Here is a 25,163-nt window from a genome sequence, read left to right on the forward strand (position 1 = left end):
TCTATATACTGTATGTATATAGTCAGTGGCGGATTACAATAGGGACGTTCGGGTCGGCAGCCCGGGGCCCAGCACCGCTGGGGGGCCCAACGCTGACCCGAATGCCCACATACTGTGGCGGGGCACAGGAGCGCATAGCTTCCTGTCCCGTCGCCGATCACCGCCATAGGCTTCAGGCCTATGCGGTAGAGAAATCCCGGCGCAGGCGTGCGTGATGACATCATCGCGCGCCTGTGTCGGGACGCAGCACTGTGACGCGCCTGACTCATCCCGCCTTCCTCTGCGAGCAAGCGCCTGGCCCTGGACATAGGTGAGTATTTATCTTTTCATTTTTTTTGTTCATTTTTTATTTTTTTATTTCATGTGCCTACTTTTGGGGGGTGGCTACACACAGGAGGACATATTAGGGAAGTTAAATCGATTACATGGGGGGGAATGTGGGGGCTGTATGGGGCCAAATTATTATGGGAGGGAATACTATGTGGGGGCAAATTACTAGATGGGGCAGTGTGGGGGCAAATTGCTATGTGGGGCAGTGTGGGGGCAAATTGCTATGTGGGGGCAGTGAGGGGGCAAATTGCTATGTGGGGGCAGTGTGGGGGCAAATTGCTATGTGGGGGCAGTGTGGGGGCAAATTATTATGGGAGGGAATACTATGTGTGGGCAAATTTCTATATGGGGGCAGTGTGGGGAAACTATTGTGTGTGGGGAAATTGCTATGTGGGGACAAATTACTTTATGTGGCAGTGTGGGGGCAAATTACTATGTGGGGGCAGTGTGGGGGAAACTATTGTGTGGGGACAGTGTGGGGAAATTGCCATGTGGGGACAGTGTGGGGAAATTGCTATGTAGGGGCAAATTACTATGTGGGGAATACTATTGTGTGGGGAAATTGCTATGTGGGAACAGTGCAGGGAAATTGCTATGTGGGGGCAGTGTGGTGGAAATTACTATGTGGGGGCAAACTACTATATGGGGCAGTTTGGGGGAAATTACTGTGTGGGGGCAAATTACTATGGGGGGATTACTATGTGGGGGCAGTGTGGTGGAAATTACTATATGGGGGTGTTGCTATTGGGGAGGCACTGTAGGGGCAATTCTATTATTTCTGGGGACACTATCCAGGGATTATTACCTGGAGCACAATATAGGGTGTTATTATTACTGGGGGCGCTCTAGGGGACATTATAGCTGCTGTGGACACTATAGGAACATTTGGGGTAATTTATCAAACTGGTGTAAAGTAGAACTGGCTTAGTTGCCCATAGCAGCCAATCAGATTCCACCTTTCATATTTGACAGCTCTTTTGGAAATCCAGTTCTACTTTACACCAGTTTGATAAATTACCCCAATTATGTCTATTAGGGTCACTATTTTTTCAGCAGTATAGTTCCTGGGGCATTGGGAAGCACAACGGGCACAGTATTGGGGGTGGCAGGATGACGCTGTGGGGACACCAGGATGTGTTACAAACTCTGTAGAGACGAGATGCGGCTAAAATAATTTTTCATGGCGGTCTATCGGAGGAGAAGAGGAAAGAGAAGGTCTACATGACAGTAGATGTCCCTGGATATAAGAGGTATGTGGTGCTGTATTCTCCTCCATGTCTTTTTTATTACAATTATATGTATTTTAAATTTGGTGACCAAATTTTTCAGTTTAGGTTCAGTTTGGGGTATTTTTTTTTAGTCTGAAGATGTCATATGGCCTAAGAAGAGACTGTGGCATGAAGCACCGCAGCCTCTTCATACAAAAAAACAAAACTAAACTAAAATGGAGGGGGGGGGGGGGGCCCAAGTTGGGTAGACAGCCCCGGGCCTATCATGCATTTAATCCGCCCCTGTATATAGTTAATGATCTATCTCTCTATATAAATATATGATATATCTACATCTTTCTTTCTCTCTCTCTCTCTCTCTATATATATACACTGCTCAAAAAAATAAAGGGAACACAAAAATAACACATCCTAGATCTGAATTAATTAAATATTCTTCTGAAATACTTTGTTCTTTACATAGTTGAATGTGCTGACAACAAAATCACACAAAAAAAAAAAATGGAAATCTAATTTTTTAACCCATGGAGGTCTGGATTTGGAGTCACCCTCAAAATTAAAGTGGAAAAACACACTACAGGCTGATCCAACTTTGATGTAATGTCCTTAAAACAAGTAAAAATGAGGCTCAGTAGTGTGTGTGGCCTCCACGTGCCTGTATGACCTCCCTACAACGCCTGTGCATGCTCCTGATGAGGTGGCAGACGGTCTCCGGAGGGATCTCCTCCCAGACCTGGACTAAAGCATCTGCCAACTCCTGGACAGTCTGTGGTGCAACGTGACGTTGGTGGATAGAGCGAGACGTGATGTCCCAGATGTGCTCAATTGGATTCAGGTCTGGGGAATGGGCGGACCAGTCCATAGCATCAATGCCTTCGTCTTGCAGGAACTGCTGACACACTCCAGCAACATGAGGTCTAGCATTGTCTTGCATTAGGAGGAACCCAGGGCCAACCGCACCAGCATATGGTCTCACAAGGGGTCTGAGGATCTCATCTCGGTACCTAATGGCAGTCAGGCTACCTCTGGCGAGCACATGGAGGGCTGTGCGGCCCTCCAAAGAAATGCCACCCCACACCATTACTGACCCAATGCCAAACCGGTCATGCTGGAGGATGTTGCAGGCGGCAGAACGTTCTCCACTGCGTCTCCAGACTCTGTCACGTCTGTCATATGTGCTCAGTGTGAACCTGCTTTCATCTGTGAAGAGCACAGGGTGCCAGTGGCGAATTTGCCAATCTTGGTGTTTTCTGGCAAATGCCAAACGTCCTGCACGGTGTTGGGCTGTAAGCACAACCCCCACCTGTGGACGTCGGACCCTCATATCACCCTCATGGAGTCTGTTTCTGACCGTTTGAGCAGACACATGCACATTTGTGGCCTGCTGGAGGTCATTTTGCAGGGCTCTGGCAGTGCTCCTCCTGTTCCTCTTTGCACAAAGGCGGAGGTAGCGGTCCTGCTGCTGGGTTGTTGCCCTCCTACGGCCTCCTCCACGTCTCCTGATGTACTGGCCTGTCTCCTGGTAGTGCCTCCATGCTCTGGACACTACGCTGACAGACACAGCAAACCTTCTTGCCACAGCTCGCATTGATGTGCCATCCTGGATAAGCTGCACTACCTGAGCCACTTGTGTGGGTTGTAGACTCCGTCTTATGCTACCACTAGAGTGAAAGCACCGGCAGCATTCAAAAGTGACCAAAACATCAGCCAGGAAGCATAGGAACTGAGAAGTGGTCAGGTCACCACATGCAGAACCACTCCTTTATTGGGGGTCTCTTGCTAATTGCCTATAATTTCCACCTATTGTCTATCCCATTTGCACAACAGCATGTGAAATTGATTGTCACTCAGTGTTGCTTCCTAAGTGGACAGTTTGATTTCACAGAAGTGTGATTGACTTGGAGTTACATTGTGTTGTTTAAGTGTTCCCTTTATTTTTTTGAGCAGTGTATATATATAGATGGTATATATAGATATATATGTATATAGAGATATCGATCGGTAAATATATATCTCCATATACTTATATATAGATTGTGTGTGTATATGTATATATATATATATATATATATATATAGATTGATCTATATCTCTAAATACATATATAGATGAAGTATATAGATATATATGTATATAGAGATATATATATATATATATATATATATATATATATATATTCCCACATACATATACAGTACAGACCAAAAGTTTGGACACACCTTCTCATTCAAAGAGTTTTCTTTATTTTCATGACTATGAAGGCATCAAAACTATGAATTAACACATGTGGAATTATATACATAACAAACAAGTGTGAAACAACTGAAAATATGTCATATTCTAGGTTCTTCAAAGTAGCCACCTTTTGCTTTGATTACTGCTTTGCACACTCTTGGCATTCTCTTGATGAGCTTCAAGAGGTAGTCCCCTGAAATGGTCTTCCAACAGTCTTGAAGGAGTTCCCACAGATGCTTAGCACTTGTTGGCCCTTTTGCCTTCACTCTGCGGTGCAGCTCACCCCAAACCATCTCGATTGGGTTCAGGTCCGGTGACTGTGGAGGCCAGGTCATCTGGTGCAGCACCCCATCACTCTCCTTCATGGTCAAATAGCCCTTACTTTCAAAGTTTTCCCAATTTTTCGGCTGACTGACTGACCTTCATTTCTTAAAGTAATGATGGCCACTAGTTTTTCTTTACTTAGCTGCTTTTTTCTTGCCATAATACAAATTCTAACAGTCTATTCAGTAGGACTATCAGCTGTGTATCCACCTGACTTCTCCTCAATGCAACTGATGGTCCCAACCCCATTTATAAGGCAAGAAATCCCACTTATTAAACCTGACAGGGCACACCTGTGAAGTGAAAACCATTTCAGGGGACTACCTCTTGAAGCTCATAAAGAGAATGCCAAGAGTGTGCAAAGCAGTAATCAAAGCAAAAGGTGGCTACTTTGAAGAACCTAGAATATGACATATTTTCAGTTGTTTCACACTTGTTTGTTATGTATATAATTCCACATGTGTTAATTCATAGTTTTGATGCCTTCAGTGTGAATCTACAATTTTCATAGTCATGAAAATAAAGAAAACTCTTTGAATGAGAAGGTGTGTCCAAACTTTTGGTCTGTACTGTACATCAAATGTATCATAGGATTTCATTTGCTGGACAAGTGTTCGTTGGTATAGCAGACTGCACTTTCCTATACAGTAGGAGACTGCAAAAAATATATACTTTTTAAAAAAAAACTGTAGGCAATGGTAGATATATACCAATCTATGCCTACAAATACAGTTCTGTCAGAGGTATGCATAAGAAAATCTTCCCAATGTATATCTCTAATGAAATACTTACAGACCCTAAAAAAAGCTCCCTAACTCAGACAGCTGTAGGGTTTAGCAATGGTTAAAATGCACCTCTAAAGTTTCTCCCGATTGTGTCTCCTGCTGGAATTGAAATGTGATGATGGGAGATCCAACAGCCATGCAATTGGAGGTATCATTGCCAAGGCAAGAGGATGTAAGACACCTCTCCAGTATAGCTCCAGTCCAGCATTGTTTGGTTGCCTTGATCCCGATCTGCTGGTTCCGTCTACCACCACATTTAATCATGAAGAGGGAGACACAGCTGTGTGAAACTCCAGAGGTACACTTTCTAACGTAACGCATCTTCAGGTGCTTTATCAGTGATGATCTGGGACCCCTATTATTTCTAGCAATCGTTTTAACAATCATGTGGCCGCCCCCATCCTACTGCAGACCCTGCTCGGTCAGGTCTGAATGGCTTTCCTGCCTATAGTATGGCTGAAGAAGAAGGGCATGTGGCCAAAATTTCATCAATCATGCCTCCTCAATTCAAACACAGTGGGGGACATTTATCAAGACTGGCATTCCCATACGTCAGTCTTGACCCCCGTGCGCCAGGGTGAGATGTGCCTAATTCATGAAGAGGTAGATGCTAAATTAGTCTGATCTCTGGCAGTCAGTGTGCCAGAAACTGAAGTCTACACCAGCTAGGAGCTGGGGTAGACTTCAGCTATAATTTATGACAGTGTCTGGAGTAAGTTATAGTAAATACAGTGGACCATGCGATGCCCCGTCCCCACCAAGACCCACCCCTTTTTCCTGCTAGTTTAATAAAGTGTTGGGAAGCTCAAAAAGTTGCAAATTATGGTGCAAATGTGGTATGCGCCATAATTTGTGACTTTATTTACACCACAGTAGTCCCTTAAAAATTTGAGAAAATGACCCTTAGTACATTTGTTGTTTTTGGTCACATACCCAATTCAACTGCAGCCATGTTATACACAGGAGCGCAGTCTGGACCTGACATGAGGCAGGCTGATTGAGGGGATCTTGACTAGAGATGGCCCGAACTATCCGACGGCGAACAGTTCCCGGCGAACATAGCTTGTTCGCGTTCGCCTCTGCCGGGCGAACACATGCGATGTTCGGTCTGCCCCCTATACATCATCATTGAGCAAACTTTGACCCTGTACCTCACAGTCAGCAGACACATTCCAGCCAATCAGCAGCATACCCTCCCTCCCAGACCCTCCCACCTCCTGCACAGCATCCATTTTAGATTCATTCTGAAGCTGCAGTCTTAGTGAGAGGAGGGAGACTGTAACTGCTGCTGATTTAATTGGGAAATCGATAGCTAGGCTAGTGAATTCAGTGTCCACTCCAGTCCTGAAAGACTCATCTGATCTCTGCTGTAAGGACAGCGTCCTGACAGCACCCCAAAAAGCCCTTTTTAGGGCTGCAACATTAGTCTGCTTTTTTTTTTTCCTTTATATACATATTGCAGTTGCCTGGCCTGCCTGTGTGTGAGGAGCTGCAGGCCCACAGACTGTAGTGTGCCCACTGCCAGTGCTCACCCCTGTCATTCCGTGTGGCACAGGACTTTGCTTAAAAAAAGGCACTTAATTTTTACACTTTAATCTAAGGTTAGTTGCCTGCCAGTGTGTGTCAGGCTGACTTCCACTGACTGTAGTGTGCCCACTGCCAGTGCCCACCACTCATACCGGCTGGCACAGGACTTTGCATAAAAAAGGCATTTAATTTTTACACTTTAGTGTAATTTCAGCTGCTTGCCTGCTGCTAGTGTGTGTCAGGCCGACTTCAACTGACTGTAGTGTGCCCACTGCCAGTGCCAACCACTGATACCGGGTGGCACAGTAGCTTGCCGATAATAAGGCATTTAATTTTTAGACAGTAGTCTAAATTCAGTTGCTTGCCTGCTGCCAGTGTGTGTCAGGCCCGCTTCCACTGACTGTAGTGTGCCCACTGCCAGTGCCAACCACTGATACCGGGTGGCACAGTAGCTTGCCGATAAATAAGGCATTTAATTTTTAGACAGTAGTCTAAATTCAGTTGCTTGCCTGCTGCCAGTGTGTGTCAGGCCCTCTTCCACTGACTGTAGTGTGCCCACTGCCAGTGCCAACCACTCATACCGGGTGGCACAGTAGCTTGCCGATAAATAAGGCATTTAATTTTTACACTTTAGTGTAATTTCAGTTGCTTGCCTGCTGCCAGTGTGTGTCAGGCCCGCTTCCACTGACTGTAGTGTGCCCACTGCCAGTGCCAACCACTGATACCGGGTGGCACAGTAGCTTGCCGATAAATAAGGCATTTAATTTTTAGACAGTAGTCTAAATTCAGTTGCTTGCCTGCTGCCAGTCAGTGTGTCAGGCCCTCTTCCACTGACTGTAGTGTGCCCACTGCCAGTGCCAACATCATACCTGATCGTATACACACACGTATGTTTTAAAGCACGTTATTCCAAACAATTTAGGAATGTTAGTTGATTTATGCCCTTTATGGATTAAAACCCGACTCTGCGTCCACTACGTAATTTTCCATGGGAGTTTTTGCCATAGATCCCCCTCCGGCATGCCACAGTCCAGGTGTTAGACCCCTTGAAACAACTTTCTCATCACTATTGTGGCCAGAAAGAGTCCCTGTGGGTTTTAAAATTCGCCTGTCTATTGAAGTCTATGGCGGTTCGCCCGGTTCGCCAGTTCGCGAACATTTGCGGAAGCTCGCGTTCGCTGTTCGCGAACTGAAAATTTTATGTTCGCGACATCACTAATCTTGACTTCAATAACTGTCAAAAATGGGCCAGATCTTTTAATAGAGATTAGAGATGAGCAAAGTTTACTGAAATTCGATTTGGCTGCTTTGCCAAATTTTACCAAAAAATCTGCTTTGTGAAGAATTAAACTAGAAAAAATATAGGGGCTTACCCCCTTGTTGCTATAGATAGGGTGCTCTTGTCAATGTATTGCATCCTGTCAATGTATTGGATATATAAGAGTATGTTTAAAACAGGCACTCTACACCTGAAACCATCTATATATAATATATTTCCTTGAATCACCATTTAATATTGTATATTCTCATTCAAAATAGATAAATATACACATCTGCACATAAAAAACTAAAAATAATAAAATATAACAATAAATATTAAAAATGTACAGTGGCAATACCAAGAGAAGTGTATGTTTGATAGATCTGCTGATAACGTAGTGTTAGCTAATAGTCATCCATACAATTATCAAAACACTGCCACACTGGCTACCATAATTGTGTAATAGTCCTATAAATGTGATTATAGTAATAACACGATTTGTTACTCCCACAGCCTACAGGCAAGGGCGTAGCTATAGGGGGTGCAGAGGTAGCAGTCGCTACCGGGCCCAGGAGCCTAAATGGGGCCCAAAGACCCTTGTGCCACATAAAAAGACACTGGCATTATAGAAAGTGCATGCTGGTCAAGTTACCCCTCTGGCCGGAGACAATGGGTTAGGCCAAGAATTTGGCATGGCGGGGTGGGGGTGAGGTTTTTGCCTCAGGCAGCACGAAGGCTATGTGCTTCCCTGCCCCTGACCACAAAGCACTGAGGGAAGGGGGGGCCCAAGCTGAACTCTAGCACCAGGGCCCATGAGCTCATAGCTACGCCCCTGCCTACAGGCTTCTCAAACCTATGGTGTTCAGGAGAAGAAGGAGTAAGCTAATGCTCTGAAACACGTCTGGTCTTGAAAGATATACCTGCAAGCTCTAAAACCCACTACTAATATCTGGGGATATCTGTAAAATATCGCTTTATCTTTGAATAAGTGAAGCACTTTAAGGATTACTTAACCCTCCTCCCACAATCCCCCAATACACCATAGGTTTGAGAAGCCTGGAGCCGGTGCATTGAAACACGTGGGACTCTAAGCACCAACCTACGGAGTCATGTGGGGCGCAAGGTACCGTCTTCGGAGATTGCGGAGAACACTGCTGGGAGTGGAGGTAACATGAGCCGAGTAGGCTGTGGGAAGGAGGTAACAGAGACCGGGGGGCATTAACCACCACGTGGGGACGCCACGGTTGGCGGTTGCTATTAACTGGTAGTTATCACTGTTTAATGAGATAACAGCACCTCCACTATTACCATTGAGCAAACTGCAGATATAATTGGACACAATAGTAATCAAGTGACATTTGATAGCAACATCTGTGCATCTAATGTGGCAAACTAACTAACAGACTCACAGGTATCACTGACGTCAAACTTTCTGTGAAGGAGACCAATTATCCCTATAAGGAGGCAAAGTTTCTGTGGATGTAACCAATTATATACCACATATATATAATGTGTCATTATATTTTGAAGGATACAGTATCTCTATATAGAACTGTGTGGGAATAACATATTGTGTTATTCCTATAATCACATTTATAGGACTATTACACAATTACGGTAGCCAGTGGGGCAGTGTTTTGATAATTGTATGGGTGATAACTATTATCAGCAGATCTATCATACATACACTTCTCTTGTATTGCCACTGTACGTTTTTATTTTTATATTTATTGTATTTTCATTTTTTGTTTATTTTTAGTTTTTTATGTGCAGATGTATATATTATACTTTCCTGATCGATTTGCTCGCGATGGCCGCCCGCCTCCATCTTAATTGAAGGTCTGTCGCAGAATCTTGCGCGGGCTGCAATGATGTCATCACGCCGGCCGGCGTGGTCACTTCATACATCGCCACACATGGGATTTCGGCCAAGATCTTCAATTAAAATGGCGGAGGGTGGCCAGTTGCGAGCAAATGGATCAGATGAATATGATTTTATTTAATTTTTTGCACTATTTCAGGTTAAATCGATTCGCTACCGCAAAGCACGAGGAAATTCTGCTTTGCGTTGAATCGAATTTATCCTGAAATTCGGAACGAAGTCCACAAATCGCTCAACACTAATAGAGATATACAACATTAGTAAGTGACATATAATACTTGGTAATAGTCCTTGGTATAAAGTTGCAATAAAGTGGCCTACCCTACTTACACAACCCGCACAAGTGCGCAGGCAGTTAGTGAAAATGAACTGTCCGTTCTTGATGATCGTCTCCTTGTCAGAGGAGGTAAGAGCATTTACTTGAGGCAGTCTCCTTCTCTGTATGGGGACGAGTGATTGCGCTGCTATTGCTTGCCCCCATAGAGAATCATTGTTCTGAGCAGCAGATCCCTGTGTTGGAGGACAATCTGCTGCCCAAAACAATGATTTTAGGTGTCAACATCAGCAATGAACAAGTGTTTGCTCATCATTGGGTGATCGATGGCACCTTTACATGGGTCAATTATTAGGAACGAGCATTCGTACTAACATCAGTTCCTTTAACTGGAACCTTTAACTGCTTTTAGATGCAAAGGAGCAACAAAGCATGTTTTCAAAGGTGAACATGCCCTTTAAGATTGTGCTGCCATGCTTTTATGTTGTGTGATCTGAAATTTCTGTAGATGAATCAACAATTTAAAACAACTGTCAGTTTTAATTGCTTTATCTCCGCACATTCATATATTTATGAATACTGTTACTAGGATTATGCAAATGCATAAAAAGGTCATTAAGAGAATGATTGCACACGACTCGTTTGACCTGTTTTTATTGCACAGCGCTTATGAATAATTGACGCACTGTATCAGCTTTTCTGGAAAACGCTGCAATATGTTGATAAAGTGACAGAAATGAGAACTTTTCTAAAGTTATGCTGAAAGACTCAAATAATAAAACTTATGTGTATCTATGAAGGGTAAGCACAATGTCGAGCTGCTTTCCCTGCTGTAAGCCACTGCAGGAAATGACCACCATTGTCAGCCATTTTGCAAGCTAACGGAACGATCCCTGTCTGTCATCTATGATTTACACATTCAATTTCAGCAAATGAAAGTTATGCTTTAGAAAATGAAAATTATACATTATCATGGTTACGGTCATCCATTAGGAACTTTCATTATTTACTGTAATTCATATTATATACCTGTATCTGTCACAGGGTGGCTGACAACCCCTTTAAGGCTTCTTTCACACAGTCAGTGTTTGATCAGTGATTTTGAGCCAAAACCAGGTGTGGGAGAAAAACACAGAACAGATATATACCTTCCATTATACCTTATCTCTGTGTAGGCTCTGCTTCTGGTTTTGGCTCATAGTCACTGATGGAAATCACTGATCAAACATCGACTGTGTGAAAGTGACCTAATGGTATTGTTATCTTCAAATGGAGCATTAAGACCATTTGGGGCTTCTCAGGTCTAGGTGCAACTGCAACCTCTGTCCTCCATATAGTTACATTATTTTTTCCTCCATAAGACGTACTTTATTTCCTCCAAAAGAGGAGGAAAATGGCAGTGCAAGTGAATACTAATGAGTGATTTCACTATGGAAGTGCTCATTAGTACTTTGGGAACAGGGAGCGGTGAGTGTAGCGTTGCTAGCCCTGGTATTACTCATCAGTCCCTGGTCTTCTCCAAGGCCCACGTTGTTTCCTGACAGCATACAGGATCAGGACATAGTGCATGTAAGCGCACATTATGACCTGATGTGGTGCGATGTCAGGTCACAGTGTAGCACAAACTAGAAGAGAACTGATTTCCCAAGTGGTGGGAGCAGGAGAGGTGAGTTGCTTTGTTTTTATTTTTGTCTGAGGTCTGATGAAGATTGGGGGTCAGATTTCTTTGGGGTAATCTGATGAAGATTAGGGGCTCTAATCTGAGGTCTGATAAAGATTGGGGTCTGATCTGAGGTCTGATGAAGTTTGGGGGCCTGATCTGAGGTCTGATGAAGATTTAGGGTCTGATCTAAGGTCCTGATGAAAATTGGGGGACTGATGAAGTTTGAGGGTCTGATTTGGGGGGGATCTGATGAAGATTAGAGTCTGATCTAAGGTCTGCTAAAGATTCAGGGTCTGATCTGAGGTGTGATTAAGCCTGGGGTTTGATCTGAGGTGTGATGAAGATCGGGAAGAGGGGGTATGACCTGACGTCTGATGAAGATTGGGGGTCTGATCTAAGGTCTGATGAAGATTGGGGGTCTGATCTAGGTCTGATGAAGATTGGGGGTCTGACTCTTCTTTTGAATGAGTGCAAGCAAAGATCGTAGCCCATAGGAATTGATACATGAAGAATGTTAGAAAACAATATAAATTTCCATTATGCAAAGCATATCCTATCTTTGCTAAAACCCATAACACTCATTTAAATCAGGGATAAACAGGAAATATATTATGTAACTTCTGTCCCATACACATAACGGAAGGCACTTCTGCCGCCACCTGCTCCTCCAGTTATGTTTTTAGCTGCTTTAGAATAAAGATGATATATTCCAAGGCTTGTAAGGCTCCAAGGATGTGCCGCTGATTGTGCTTCCACTTATCAGAGAAACATAAGGAGATAAAGAGCGGGCACACAATGGTCTTCCCATGGAGCCAAGTGTAAACTTAAATTAAATGATTCAGCCTTGCGGAAGTAATACACTTTGTGAAATGAAAAATTCCCATTAAGATCTTTCCCTGAGAACACAATTCAATTTTTTCCTTCTGAAGTCCCAGGATATAAACCCAGATGTTGCTCTACACGTTTTAAACATAGTGCACGTCCTGGGTTAATCAAACACACAGATACACTCACAACTCTGCTGCATTGCCTTGGGATTTCTACCTCATTATGCTGATCGGTAAAGATGGCAGATACTTTCATGGCCCATCTCAAATGTACATTGGCCCATTGCATGTTGAATGAGCCTGAAACGCGCAGAATTATAGGTGATGGTTGTCTGCTGCACATGAAAGGCTGATTTGTAATCTCAGGTTATTACACTGGTTACGTGGTTCTGAAGGAATTGTGATCTGCTTTACTTGACCAGAGGTACATTATATATTATTTTTAGGTACCTTATAATGTATAGTGCTTATACTACTTCTTCTGCTTTTAGATGAAGGGTGTCTAAAGAAGGGAGATGAGTCTTAAAATGCATCTAATTGCACCAACATTTACTACCTGACTAATCTTTTAAGACAGTAATAATATCTCCCCTATCAATAATACAGTTGTGACTCTCTGCAGCGACCAATAGGGGGAGCTTAGGAGCTTGCTGAATACAAATTATACAAAACAGTATGCAGTCAGCTCATAATCTCCCCCTAGTGGCTGCAGACAGCAGAAAACTTTTTCGCTTCCATTCTATTTTATCATCTCTAAAATAACTTTTGACTCCATTTTTACTTTTTTTTAAAATCTTAATCATCAGATCTAGAGACAAACAACCATGTCGTTTATGACTGGCCAAGCATGATGCTTTCCTACCGCCACACCTGCCAAAGCATCATTGCAACATAGTATCTTTCAATGACCTAGCAATTTGGGCCAGACTGTGTGAAATATTTCTCATGAATAGATATTGGGAGTTTTTATTGTCTTTTTGGGGAAGAAAAGTAAAAAGAAAATACATGTTTAAGCTTTGGTTGTCTCCAAGCATCCTTCATGTTGACTAATTATTGTTTTGTAACATTAGCCATAGTAGCATGATACCGGGTGAATAAACGAGGAAGTGCTGCGGAGTTTCTTTATTTTTTGTATTTTTGGGCTTGAGGGATCGCCCTTCAGCCGCTGGCACTCCAGCATTTGCTTGATTTACAGCGGTGCTCCCTGATTTAATTATTCTTGTATTAGCCATAGTTGGATAATAAGAAGATTGCAATGATATCACTCGTTCAATACACATTTGGTGGCCAAAAAGGAATTTTTAACATTCTTTGGCTCATTAGGTGTTTTTATGTCTGTATCTCTTTTCTATAATGTTCTGAAGGCTTCTGAAAGGCTGTGATGTGATAATACTTCACGTAAATGACCCAGAAGAAATATACTGTACGTACAACGATATATTTTCAAGCATAGAGACACACAAAGGGTGTAAAAACTATGATAGTATAATAGTGGGTGCAGGGGGTGCCTAGCTTTTCTTCTCCTTGAGGTGAAAAATGAAATGGCGCCACCCCCATGCCAAATTCGCAATCCAATCCCTCCTCTCCAGCCCTACTGTTAAAGACATACTTGGAAAACTTCACATACAGCACTACAAAATTTACAAGAGAATTCGGCACTACATACTGTAATAAATAAAAATGACACTTTACCCCCACCAGGCAGTGCCCACTGTAGTAATGATGACCCCCCCCCCCCCCCCGTAGTGCCTGCATGTATAATGCCCCTGTAGTGCATCCTGTATTATAATACCCTCTTGAAATATAACGCCTCCTCTGTAGTACTCCTGCCTGTATTTAATGCCCCCCATAGTGTCCCCTGTATTATAATCTCCCATGTAGTGCTTATATTATAAAGCTTATATTATAATGTTATCTGTAGTGTTCGGCCTGTATTATAATGGCCCCTTTAGTGCTCACTGTATTATAATGCCCTTTGTAGTGCTCTAGCCTGTATTATGATGACCCGACTGTAGTGCTATGGCCTTTATTATAATTCCTTCACTGTAGTATCCCCCAATTGTGGCCCTGGTAGTGCGCCCCCCAAAGTGTACCCCTGTATTATATTGTCCCTAATAGTGCTGTAGTACCCCTTGTATTATATTGTTCCCTATAGTGCTGCAGTGCCCCCCTTAGTGCCCCTGTATTTTATTGCCTCCTGGTGTGCTGTAGTGCCCCCAGTAATGCCAACATGTAAATAAAAAAAAAATAATAATCACCTGACTCCTTTTCCCTGCAGCTCTCTGCGATGCAGGACACAGGCCTCTTTCGGCCTGTGGCCTAAGTTCCGCGTCTTGGCACAGGTGGTCTCGATGTGACTTCCTGCTATGATCACGAACGCCTGCATCAAGATCATCTTGACCTCTTGTGCTGTTCTACTGCTTCATAGGCTTCAGGCCTACTAGCCTGCAGCCTATGAGCATGAATTGTGGTGACAGGAGCTGTAGGCTCTCATTCTCCACCACAAACTACTGCCCCCTCAGAAGCAGCTTCTCAACTCACCTCATTGCGGATGTGGCCCTGGTGGCTGCTTAAAGGCTATGGACTCCTTGAGAGGCAGTTTTTATTATCATTGCATTTTACTCATTTTAGGCTTAAAATCTTTTTTTTTTATTCAATTGGTCTCTATAAATTTTATCAACAGCCTTCAATGTCAGTGTATCTGCAGACTCTTGCTTTCTTTTTTTACACTAAATCCATTAGGAAAATGCTCTGATGGCTCAATGTGTAGCCCTTACTTCTGAACTTCTGACTGCTCATAGAAGCCATATTGTTAGAATGATGATAAGAATTTAGCCATAATGGGTGATTATGAACTGTCAGGAGTTCAGGTATCCCTTATCTCTGAACTTCTGACAGTTCATAATCACTCATTATAGCTAAATCAATGACATTTATGAATAAATTAACAACTGTGTATTATCACTTAGGGGGGTACGCCTACCCATGGCGACACTGTCTAATCAGTGCTGATTGTATCTCACTGTGTAGGTATGCAGGCTTTTGTGAAGGGGAAGGTAATGCCCATGTTTCCAATTTTTCAAACATATTAAGAAGGAATAACAGAGGAATAGCACAATAGAGTTATACGAAATGATGCTCCAAAATTGTTATTTCATGGGGAGAATACAATTTCTTGAATCTTTTTAGTGGTTGGAGTTCCATTGTCAAATACAAGTTGGAGCCAGGGGCGTAACTACCATAGCGGCAGACCATGCGACTGCTATGGGGCCTCAGGGAAGAGGGGGCCCAGTCTTAGTTTGGGATTATCTCCTCTTCTACTGGAGGTGAAAACTTAATCAGGACTCTACCCTCTAAAGCAGTGATGGCGAACCTATGGCACTCAGAGCCCTCTCTGTGGGCACCCGCACTGTGAAAAAAGTCTATGGTGTACCAATATCCCTTAGACTTTTCCTGCCATTCGTCAGCGCAGGACGTACTATGAACAGCACAGGCAGCGCACTGAATGTAGGCAGGCTTTAATAGCTAAATGATAAAGTACATGGAATATATACTATATTGAACTATAGTATTCAGGTTAAATTGCCGTGTTGGCACTTTACGATAAATAAGTGGGTTTTGGGTTGAATTGGGCACTCGGTCTGTAAAAGGTTCGACATCACTGCTCTAAAGGAACAACTTTTAGCAAATGAGGCAGAGGAAAAATGGCCCAAAAGTCACAGAAAAGGGATGGGGGGACTGGTTTGATCCTTGCTATGGGGACCTTACTTCTCTATGTACGCCACTGGGTGGAGCTTAATGAATACTGCAACATTCTAAATATATAGATGTAGTAATTGTTAAGCACATATTCGCTGCACCATGACTGTCCGTTCTGCCCCGTCCAATACAAAGTAAGCTGTGAAGACAGGAAAAACTAAGTCAAGATAACCCCTGGCGTATCTGTACATTAGGGGATAATAGACTGTAAACAAAGGATCTGACTACAAAGGGTTTATTTCTAGACTGTAACCTTGGTGACACATAGGTCTGCTTAGGAGCTGAAGACAATCATAAGATATTTGTAATCATGACTATTTGCAAAAGGATTTTCTGGGACTTTAATACTGGTAGCCTTTTCCTGAGGTTAGATCATCATTATCTGATTGTTGGAGGACTGATTCTGGGCACCGTTGCTGATCAGTTCAACAAAGGAGCCCCAGTGTCCCATTCACTGGTTACCAGGCACAGAGGTGAACATTGTGTAGTGACTGTGCTTGGTATCGCAGCTCAGCTCCATTCACTACAATGAGGATGAACTGCGCCGATGAGCGCCCGTGCCTTCGCAAACAGCTGATTGGCGGGGGTCCCGGGCATTGAACCTCCACCAATCAGATGTATACATTTCTTAGAAAAATCCTTTAAATGGGTTATCCAGGAAAATATATTTATGACTTCTCCTCAGGATAGGTCATCAGCATCAGATCTGCAGGGGCGTGACACCCGGGAGCCCCACCAATCAGCTGTTAGAAGAGGCCTTGAGTGCTGGAAACTCTTCCGAGGCCAGTGACATCACCGTACATTGGCCACATGAACTAGTTGCAGCTCAGCCCAAGTGAATAGAGCTGGGAGGCAATACCAAGCACAGCCACTATACTATACGATGTTTGGCGCTGTCCTTGGAAATCTGCCGGGAGACTGCCTTGCTTCAGCCAATCGGCGAGGGATGCCAGGACTTGGACCCCACTGATGACATATTATGAGGATAAGTCATCATTATCTTTTCCAGGATAACACCTTTAATGTTGCAGATCAGAAAATAAATTGATTAAAAAAGTGATGCCCTCAGAAGCCAACCATTTCTCATGGATCCTTTTTATTTTGCAGATGTAAAATTAAACGTGATCTGTTAAATAGCTCTAATTTTATATTTTAGATGCACTGAAGCAATCAGGTACAATTGTTTGTGAAGGAGAACGTCGGTTTTAATGGGGTTCTTCAGGATTTTGATATTGATGGTCTATCCTTACCGCCCATCGAACTGCTGCTCAAAGAGGCCACGGCGCTCCAGTGAGAATTTTGGCCTCTTCTTAGGCCAGTTACGTTACATTCATTGGTCACATGACCTAGGCGCAGCTCAGTCCCATTCAAGTGAATGGGTCTGGGCTGTGATACCGAGCGCCATAATCTGTTCAAACAGATGATCGGCGGGGTGTCGGACGGCCCACCGATCAGATATTGATGACTTTTCAAACATTCCTTTAAAACATATGTCCTCCTTCACAACCAGTTTTAGTAAAAATAATATAGATATACAGAATTCATAACTGAATTTGTCATTTGGCACATTTACAATGGGTTGTATGTGATGTTACATTGGACTGTATGTAATAAATCACAAACAATACAGTTCAGAACCATCTTATAAATAGGAATTCAGCTCTGCTACATTTCTAGATTGATAATATATAGATTTACTAGTTTCGCTCAGAACAGAAAAGGTTAAAAGAAGCAACATCTTCTCAATCTTAAGGACAAGCCTTCCTAAGAGCCTGATCCTCATCGATCCCGGAGCTTGTACCGCTCTGGATTTTCGTGTTGTGCATTCCTAATTCCCACAGGTAGCGCTAGGAATAGTTTACATCCGGCACACATCCACGTCGCAGCTGCGCTGACTGTTGAGAGGCGGCAGAATGCGCTGCTCTAATAATGTTTAATTTCATCCACTTTGCATGTTTATGGCGTATCCAATTTACGTTGATTGCATGTACAAAATCAACATGGAAGACGTAAATAAAACATACACCGAGCTATTTCCTGACCCAATACACATTGCCGTTCTCGTCATTTTATGGCAGTGCGTGCAGATCTCTGCAGTTTTATAGTCAGTAAATGACTGGCCTGGCCAGCAGTACAGAACTAAATTACACAGCACAGTCACGCTGCTTAATGATGAGTTGTCCGCTGAGGGCCGATCCCCTGCCGTGCTTTTCTGCAGGCTTTGGAAAGCTTTGAGTGGGTCGGGCTCAGGTTAATACGGTTCTGCTTTTAAAATTTTAAAAAAGGTTTATCAAAGCAAAAGGACGCCAGCCAAATTCACTCCTGCTGCGTACCGTGTAGTGACATACATAGAGTTGAGGACCCACAGCCTTGTGCTGTCCCCTGCTGGTGCTGGCATAGGCCATCACACCCCACCATTCCGAGACAGGTAAGAAGGATGGCAAAATTTCTGCACTGTCCCGTATTCATTTGTTTCAAGTCATTGATGTGACTGTGTATTGAGGGAATATGCAGACTCGTTGAAAAGCAGGAAAGTCTAGCCGAAGCTGGGTCGTTCCTTCTCTTGGTCAACTTCATGGCTTAAAGAGGTTATTCGGGAATTACTATTGATGACCTATGCTCTGGAAAGCAATAAAATGTAAATAGAAGCAGCACTATACGGTCCTTCGTCGATGTGAAAGTAATGCAGCAGCCTCACCGTCGAGGATCGGCTGGTATATCGTTCCAGATTTTTCGAGAGAGTTCTGTGCTGGTGGCGCTACATCGACGACATATTTTTAATCTGGACGGGGTACCATATCGGAACTTGATGATTCCATGCACACCTGAGTTCTGGAGTCCAGGACCTGCAGTTCACAGTGACACATTCTGTCAGTGAGCTGCAGTTCCTGGACGTCCGAATTCTGGTGCAGGAGGGAATGATCATAACTGATCTGTTCCAAAAACCCACGGATAAAAATACCTTATTGATGTATGATAGTAGCCATCCTCCTAGCATGGTGAACTCCCTACCATGGAGTCAACTGCTGAGGGTACGACGTATTGTATCTGATGACACCCAGTTTGAATTTAGGGTGGATGAAATGTGCAGTAAGTTCAGGGATAGAGGATATCCTAAAAAATTTATCAAACGCACTAGACAAAAAATTGCGACCACTGAACGTTGTTCCACCTTTACAAGGTCCTATAAAGAAGATATTCCCCGTATCCCCTTTGTGTCAATTTATGGGGGAGACAGTGGAAGTATTGCTGCCATTCTTAGACAAGAATGGCAAATTCTGCATAAAGGATTGCCTAATGTCATTGAATTTACAGCCCCCCCAATGATGGCTTATAAGAGAAGCCCAAATCTACGTGACTAAATTGTAAAAGCAGACATAGGGGGTAAAGATATAGAGAGACAGAAGAGGTTGGCACCATTGAGGAGTGGCAATTTCCCTTGCCTTTCATGCTGCAACTGTAGTTGCATCATGAAAGGCGATGGTTTTGCGCACCCCTACAGCAGCAAGCTGTTTAAAATTAGAGGACACTATACATGTAGATCCACGGATGTGGTATACATGATACAGTGCCCATGCAGTCTGATTTACGTGGGGGAGACCACGATGGAGTTGAGAGAGAGAATTAATAAACATAAAAGTACAATAAGGAAAGGGGCATTAGATAAACCAGTTGCAAAACATTTCATTGAACATAACCATTCCATAAACCAATTAAGATTTAGTGCTATTGATAGTGTAGGATATTTGAGACGGGGTGGTGATAGAAAGAGAATCCTGAGAAGAAAGGAACTAAAATGGATTCACACCCTTAGGTCCCTTCAACCATTTGGCCTTAATATAGAATTCAACATCACTTCCATTGACTAAGTTGGGTAGCTAGTATGTCCCCCTAGGTATTGGGACATCTTGTTTTTATTATGCTAGATGTAAAATAGTCCTGGTGATTCATCCCTTACTCCTGAGGGTAGCCAATGGCCTCTAAATTCACTTAAGCGTCATTATTTCACTAATGGGTGATTCATATTATGTATCCACAATATATGGTAGTTGTTTAATTATGTGTTTTTCTACCCGTTGTATTTTGATTTTCTCATTGATGGATGCATTTTAGACTATATGGCTACGCTGGATATGCGATTTTATGGTTCATGTTTAACGGTAGTGGTCCCATGTGATTGCTCAATGGTTTGATTTAAACAAGTTGGTTTCATTTCCACAGATGCGTCCCCGTTACCATGGTGATGAGGCTGCACTACAATGACGCCGCTCGTAGGTGCTTGCGTGATTTGATCATCGGACGTATGAGGACTCGTCTTGATGACGTTTGCGGGCATGACACGTGATCACGTACGTCATGGGGTTTTCGAGACAGCCGGTTGGCTGCATGAATGAGCGCCGTCAGTTGCCATGGACGCGGTTCGACGCATCTTATCAAGCAAGTGTTACTGCGCGCGGCTGCGCACTTCACATGGGACAACGCCGACTTGACCAACATCGCCAATCTATGTCTACAACCAACATCGCATTTCTATGTTTACAACCAGGTGGAAGGTAATAACCTATTAGGTGATTACATGACCAATAGTGATTGGTAGATGAGGTGAACAGTGATCAGCATTGGTGATTGGAAGGGGTGTGTTTTTATATGTGGGGTATATATATGTGTAACAATGTTGATGTCATTAGGCTTGACAAAGGCTGAGTTTCAGCCGAAACGTTGCTGTTTTTACTTGTCTTGAGGTCGAAATAAAAGATTGGATGATGTGAGATGCTGCCGGTGCCATTCTTTTTCTACATTTACTATGCTCTGGAAAGGTCATCAATATCAGATCGGTAGGGGCCAGAATCCCCCTACCGAGACCAATTTGATAATTGAGGATAGGATAGGATAGGTCATCATTATCTTTACCCACATAACCCCTTTAAGCTTGCCATACACATGCAATAGCTAACGTCACGCTTGTTTTGCTGACACTGATTCCTCCTGACTCTCCTATATTGAATAGGAAGAGGAGAATAACCTGATTCCAGACACCTTTGGTGGCGGCTTATCTCTCCTGGGAATAGGATATAGAATAGGATATAGAGGGATCAGCTCATTGATGGCCGAGTTTCTAATTAACACATTAACACATGAGATGCAATTTGGCTGACATTAATCTAGTCTGTGTGGCCACTTTTTGAAAATCTGGTATAAAAAGGGTTATAGAGGTCTTGTAACCAAAGCTAAAATATTTATTAATTTATTATTAGGTTTTTGTTTTTGGAATTTAAACTTATAAAATATTGAATGGTGTTTGATGGTGGGCCACAAGTGATCTATCAGCAGTGGTAGAACTCAAGGGGTTGCAGATGTAGAAAGTATAACTGAGCTCCATCTTCTGGATGGCCCTTAGACATATATGAAAGAAAGAATATAAGAAGATGATGCAATGGGACAATAACAATAACTTATAGGGACTGCTCAATTTGGGGAAAAAAACACATTCAGGTTCCTTATTGAAGATTGATCACTTATTGCCATGTTCCCCTCAATGTGTCCCGGTCAGTGTCAGACTGAGGTTCCTTGGGCACACCAGAGGAAATTTTTCTCAGGGCCCAACCTCTATATCATTAATAAGGTCTAATAGGTTTTGAAGCAAAGAATTTAATGGCAAGTGATTAGCTCTAAATGGGTTTCATCTGGATGATTACTCTTCACTCTGTAGACTATGGCCATTTTAGGTTGTGTATGTTTTTTTAATGATTAGAGCGACTTGAAAGTACTCAGAGTTCCAGTCATAACCATCTCTTTGTATAGATTTTTATTTTTCAGAACATAATGAGGATGCATAATGGATACAGCCAGGATGTATTACCCTAACGGAAGCGTTTTTGCTGATCCATGACGGACCAAGCAAAAACATAGATGTGAAAGCCATAGATTTTCCCTTCTACTAAACTAACACTTTGGTGCTTTCCGTATCATTATTTTTGTGCTGTCTTTATACATTTTTAACCCCTTTCTTACCTTGTGATTTTCCATGTTTTTTTTTTTTTATTATTTCATTTTTTATTCTCTGCCTTCTCAGAGCCATAAATATTTTTCCAAAAAAATCTAATTCACAAAGATGTATGAGGTATTTTTTTTTTCCGGGTCACATTGCACTTTATAATAGTGCCATTTTATGTTACAAACGATGAAGTGAGAAGCTGGAAAAAAGTTTCAAATAAGGTGGAAATGGAAAAAAAAATGCATTTCCACTATTTTACGGGTTTTGTTTTTACAGCGTTCCCTATGCGGTAAAAGTGACCTGTTAAATACATTAGAAAAAACCTTGGAAATGTTTGTATTCTTTCCTCTTCTTACCCCCATAACTTTTTCTTATCTACAGTACAGACCAAAAGTTTGGACACACCTTCTCATTCAAGAGTTTTCTTTATTTTCATGACTATGAAGGCATCAAAACTATGAATTAACACATGTGGAATATATACATAACAAACAAGTGTGAAACAACTGAAAATATGTCATATTCTAGGTTCTCAAAGTAGCCACCTTTTGCTTTGATTACTGCTTTTCACACTCTTGGCATTCTCTTGATGAGCTTCAAGAGGTAGTCCCCTGAAATGGTCTTCCAACAGTCTTGAAGGAGTTCCAGAGATGCTTAGCACTTGTTGGCCCTTTTGCCTTCACTCTGCGGTCCAGCTCACCCCAAAACCATCTCGATTGGGTTCAGGTCCGGTGACTGTGGAGGCCAGGTCATCTGGCGCAGCACCCCATCACTCTCCTTCATGGTCAAATAGCCCTTACTTTCAAAGTTTTCCCAATTTTCGGCTGACTGACTGACCTTCATTTCTTAAAGTAATGATGGCCACTCATTTTTCTTTACTTAGCTGCTTTTTTTCTTGCCATAATACAAATTCTAACAGTCTATTCAGTAGGACTATCAGCTGTGTATCCACCTGACTTCTCCTCAATGCAACTGATGGTCCCAACCCCATTTATAAGGCAAGAAATCCCACTTATTAAACCTGACAGGGCACACCTGTGAAGTGAAAACCATTTCAGGGGACTACCTCTTGAAGCTCATCAAGAGAATGCCAAGAGTGTGAAAAGCAGTAATCAAAGCAAAAGGTGGCTACTTTGAAGAACCTAGAATATGACATATTTTCAGTTGTTTCACACTTGTTTGTTATGTATATAATTCCACATGTGTTAATTCATAGTTTTGATGCCTTCAGTGTGAATCTACAATTTGCATAGTCATGAAAATAAAGAAAACTCTTTGAATGAGAAGGTGTGTCCAAACTTTTGGTCTGTACTGTATGTCTACAGTTCACAGCATACTGTACTCCTTCAATCATTTTGGACAGGGTCTATCTTACCATGTAAATCAATATATTGTACATGTTCACCCCTAGACCTCTGCCCCCTATGCCCAAGCTATGACTCTTCCATTGAGATTGGATGACCCCAGTATACAAATTGCTGCAATGCAGTAAATAAGCAAAACAAAAAGATTAAGAGGGTCATTTAGTAAGTGATAAACGCCAGTTTAACCTTTGTGCTGCAATCTGTGACTTCCTCGCTCACGCCAGGTCTAAAAATGGGTGTGTGTAGTGGACGGAGAAGGGGACGGGCCGCCAGACTTGTCTCAATTATCATTTTCTACGCCTGTTTTAGGCGCAAAAAATGTTCTAAATCTACGGCAGCAAGGGAGCTGGCATAGAATTAAACCGGCGGTGAATGCGCTGAAGTTATGCAAATTAGGCAAATCCACCGACAGTGCAGGGGTTATTAAGACTGGCATCTAAAACGCCGGTCTTAACAAATGACCCCATAAGTTTCTAACATCATAGAAGGAATTTAAAAGACACAAACCGAGAAAGATGAAAATCTTATAATCTATATCAAAGGAGATGTTCTGGCAGAAAGTCCATGTAATATTTTAAAATTCCTTTCACAAATCCTACAGCAGCTTATAGTAAGGTGACAGGTCCATCTTAAGAACGAGATGATTACAGGTAACCAAGCCAAGTGTGACAATAATAAAAGATTTGATCCATAAATTTCCTCTTTATTCTGCCAATCTATTTGCAATCCTGCTGGAACTTTCTATGACATTTGATGCATTGATGAATAGAAACTACTGGCTGCCAGTCCCACTTTCAAGTTAGACAAAAGCCCGTGTCTCCAAAGTCCTGAATCAGTGTCTATTAAGCTAAAACTTCTTAATACCTGTACATAAAGCAGGAGATGTTTAGGTGCAATTCTAAAGGTTGAGTGGAAAGTTTTAATGATGCATGTCACAAAAAAGGTATGAAACTCTCTGTAAAGGCAGAACATTAAAATTAGATAATGCAAGAGAATTCAGAAAAAAAAAACTGCTGAGAAGTATGACAGCATACTTCTGCTCAATGGTTCAGGGGTAAATGGAGTGTCAATGTACTTTATACTTAAAGAGCACTATATTCAAAAGGCTATTTTACTTTCAAATAAAGCTCTAAAATTTATGAATGTACTTTGTATATTACTGTAGCATGGGTTTTAAGATCTCCACCTGCTCTTGCCGTATAGAATTCTTCATTATTTTCTTCTGTAGAGTGCATTCTGCCATTAAGGTACATGAGAGAAATCTCTGAGTGTGAGTTGCAATCTCTTGTACAAGCAATGGAAGATAGTGAAATCGCTATACTCATTTCCCTAGCAACACCAGTTTCATGTAGAATTCCAGTAAGGGAATTGCAATGGATATGCCTTTAGGTAATTTATTGTATGTACCTTAAGAAATGCTCTCTCCTGCTCGGTGATATATGTCTGACAAACAGGAAAAGACTGCAGGACACAAGATGAATGACGTAATGAATTATAACATAGATAACTTACATGAACCAAATATAACAATGGCCACTAAATGGCAGCAAAGTACACTTAACATTGTGGTTATCAGCCAGAACACAATATAATTCTGATGAATTCTAAATAAGAGCCATAGCTGGAGCCAAGGTGAAATAAGGCCTAACCTTGGAGGCATTTACATTAAAGGGGTTTTCTGGGACTTGAATATTGATGACCGACCCTT

General features: G+C 42.3%; 1 protein-coding gene across 1 annotated transcript in view; it reads right to left on the bottom strand.

Moving 5' to 3' along the window:
- The window catches only part of B3GALT1 (beta-1,3-galactosyltransferase 1), a 363,301-nt gene that overhangs the window by 9,056 nt on the left and 329,082 nt on the right, over positions 1–25,163 (bottom strand). The gene's annotated exons all lie outside the window — the stretch shown is intronic.

Source organism: Bufo bufo, chromosome 7 (genome assembly GCF_905171765.1).
Source record: "Bufo bufo chromosome 7, aBufBuf1.1, whole genome shotgun sequence".
NCBI lineage: Eukaryota > Metazoa > Chordata > Amphibia > Anura > Bufonidae > Bufo > Bufo bufo.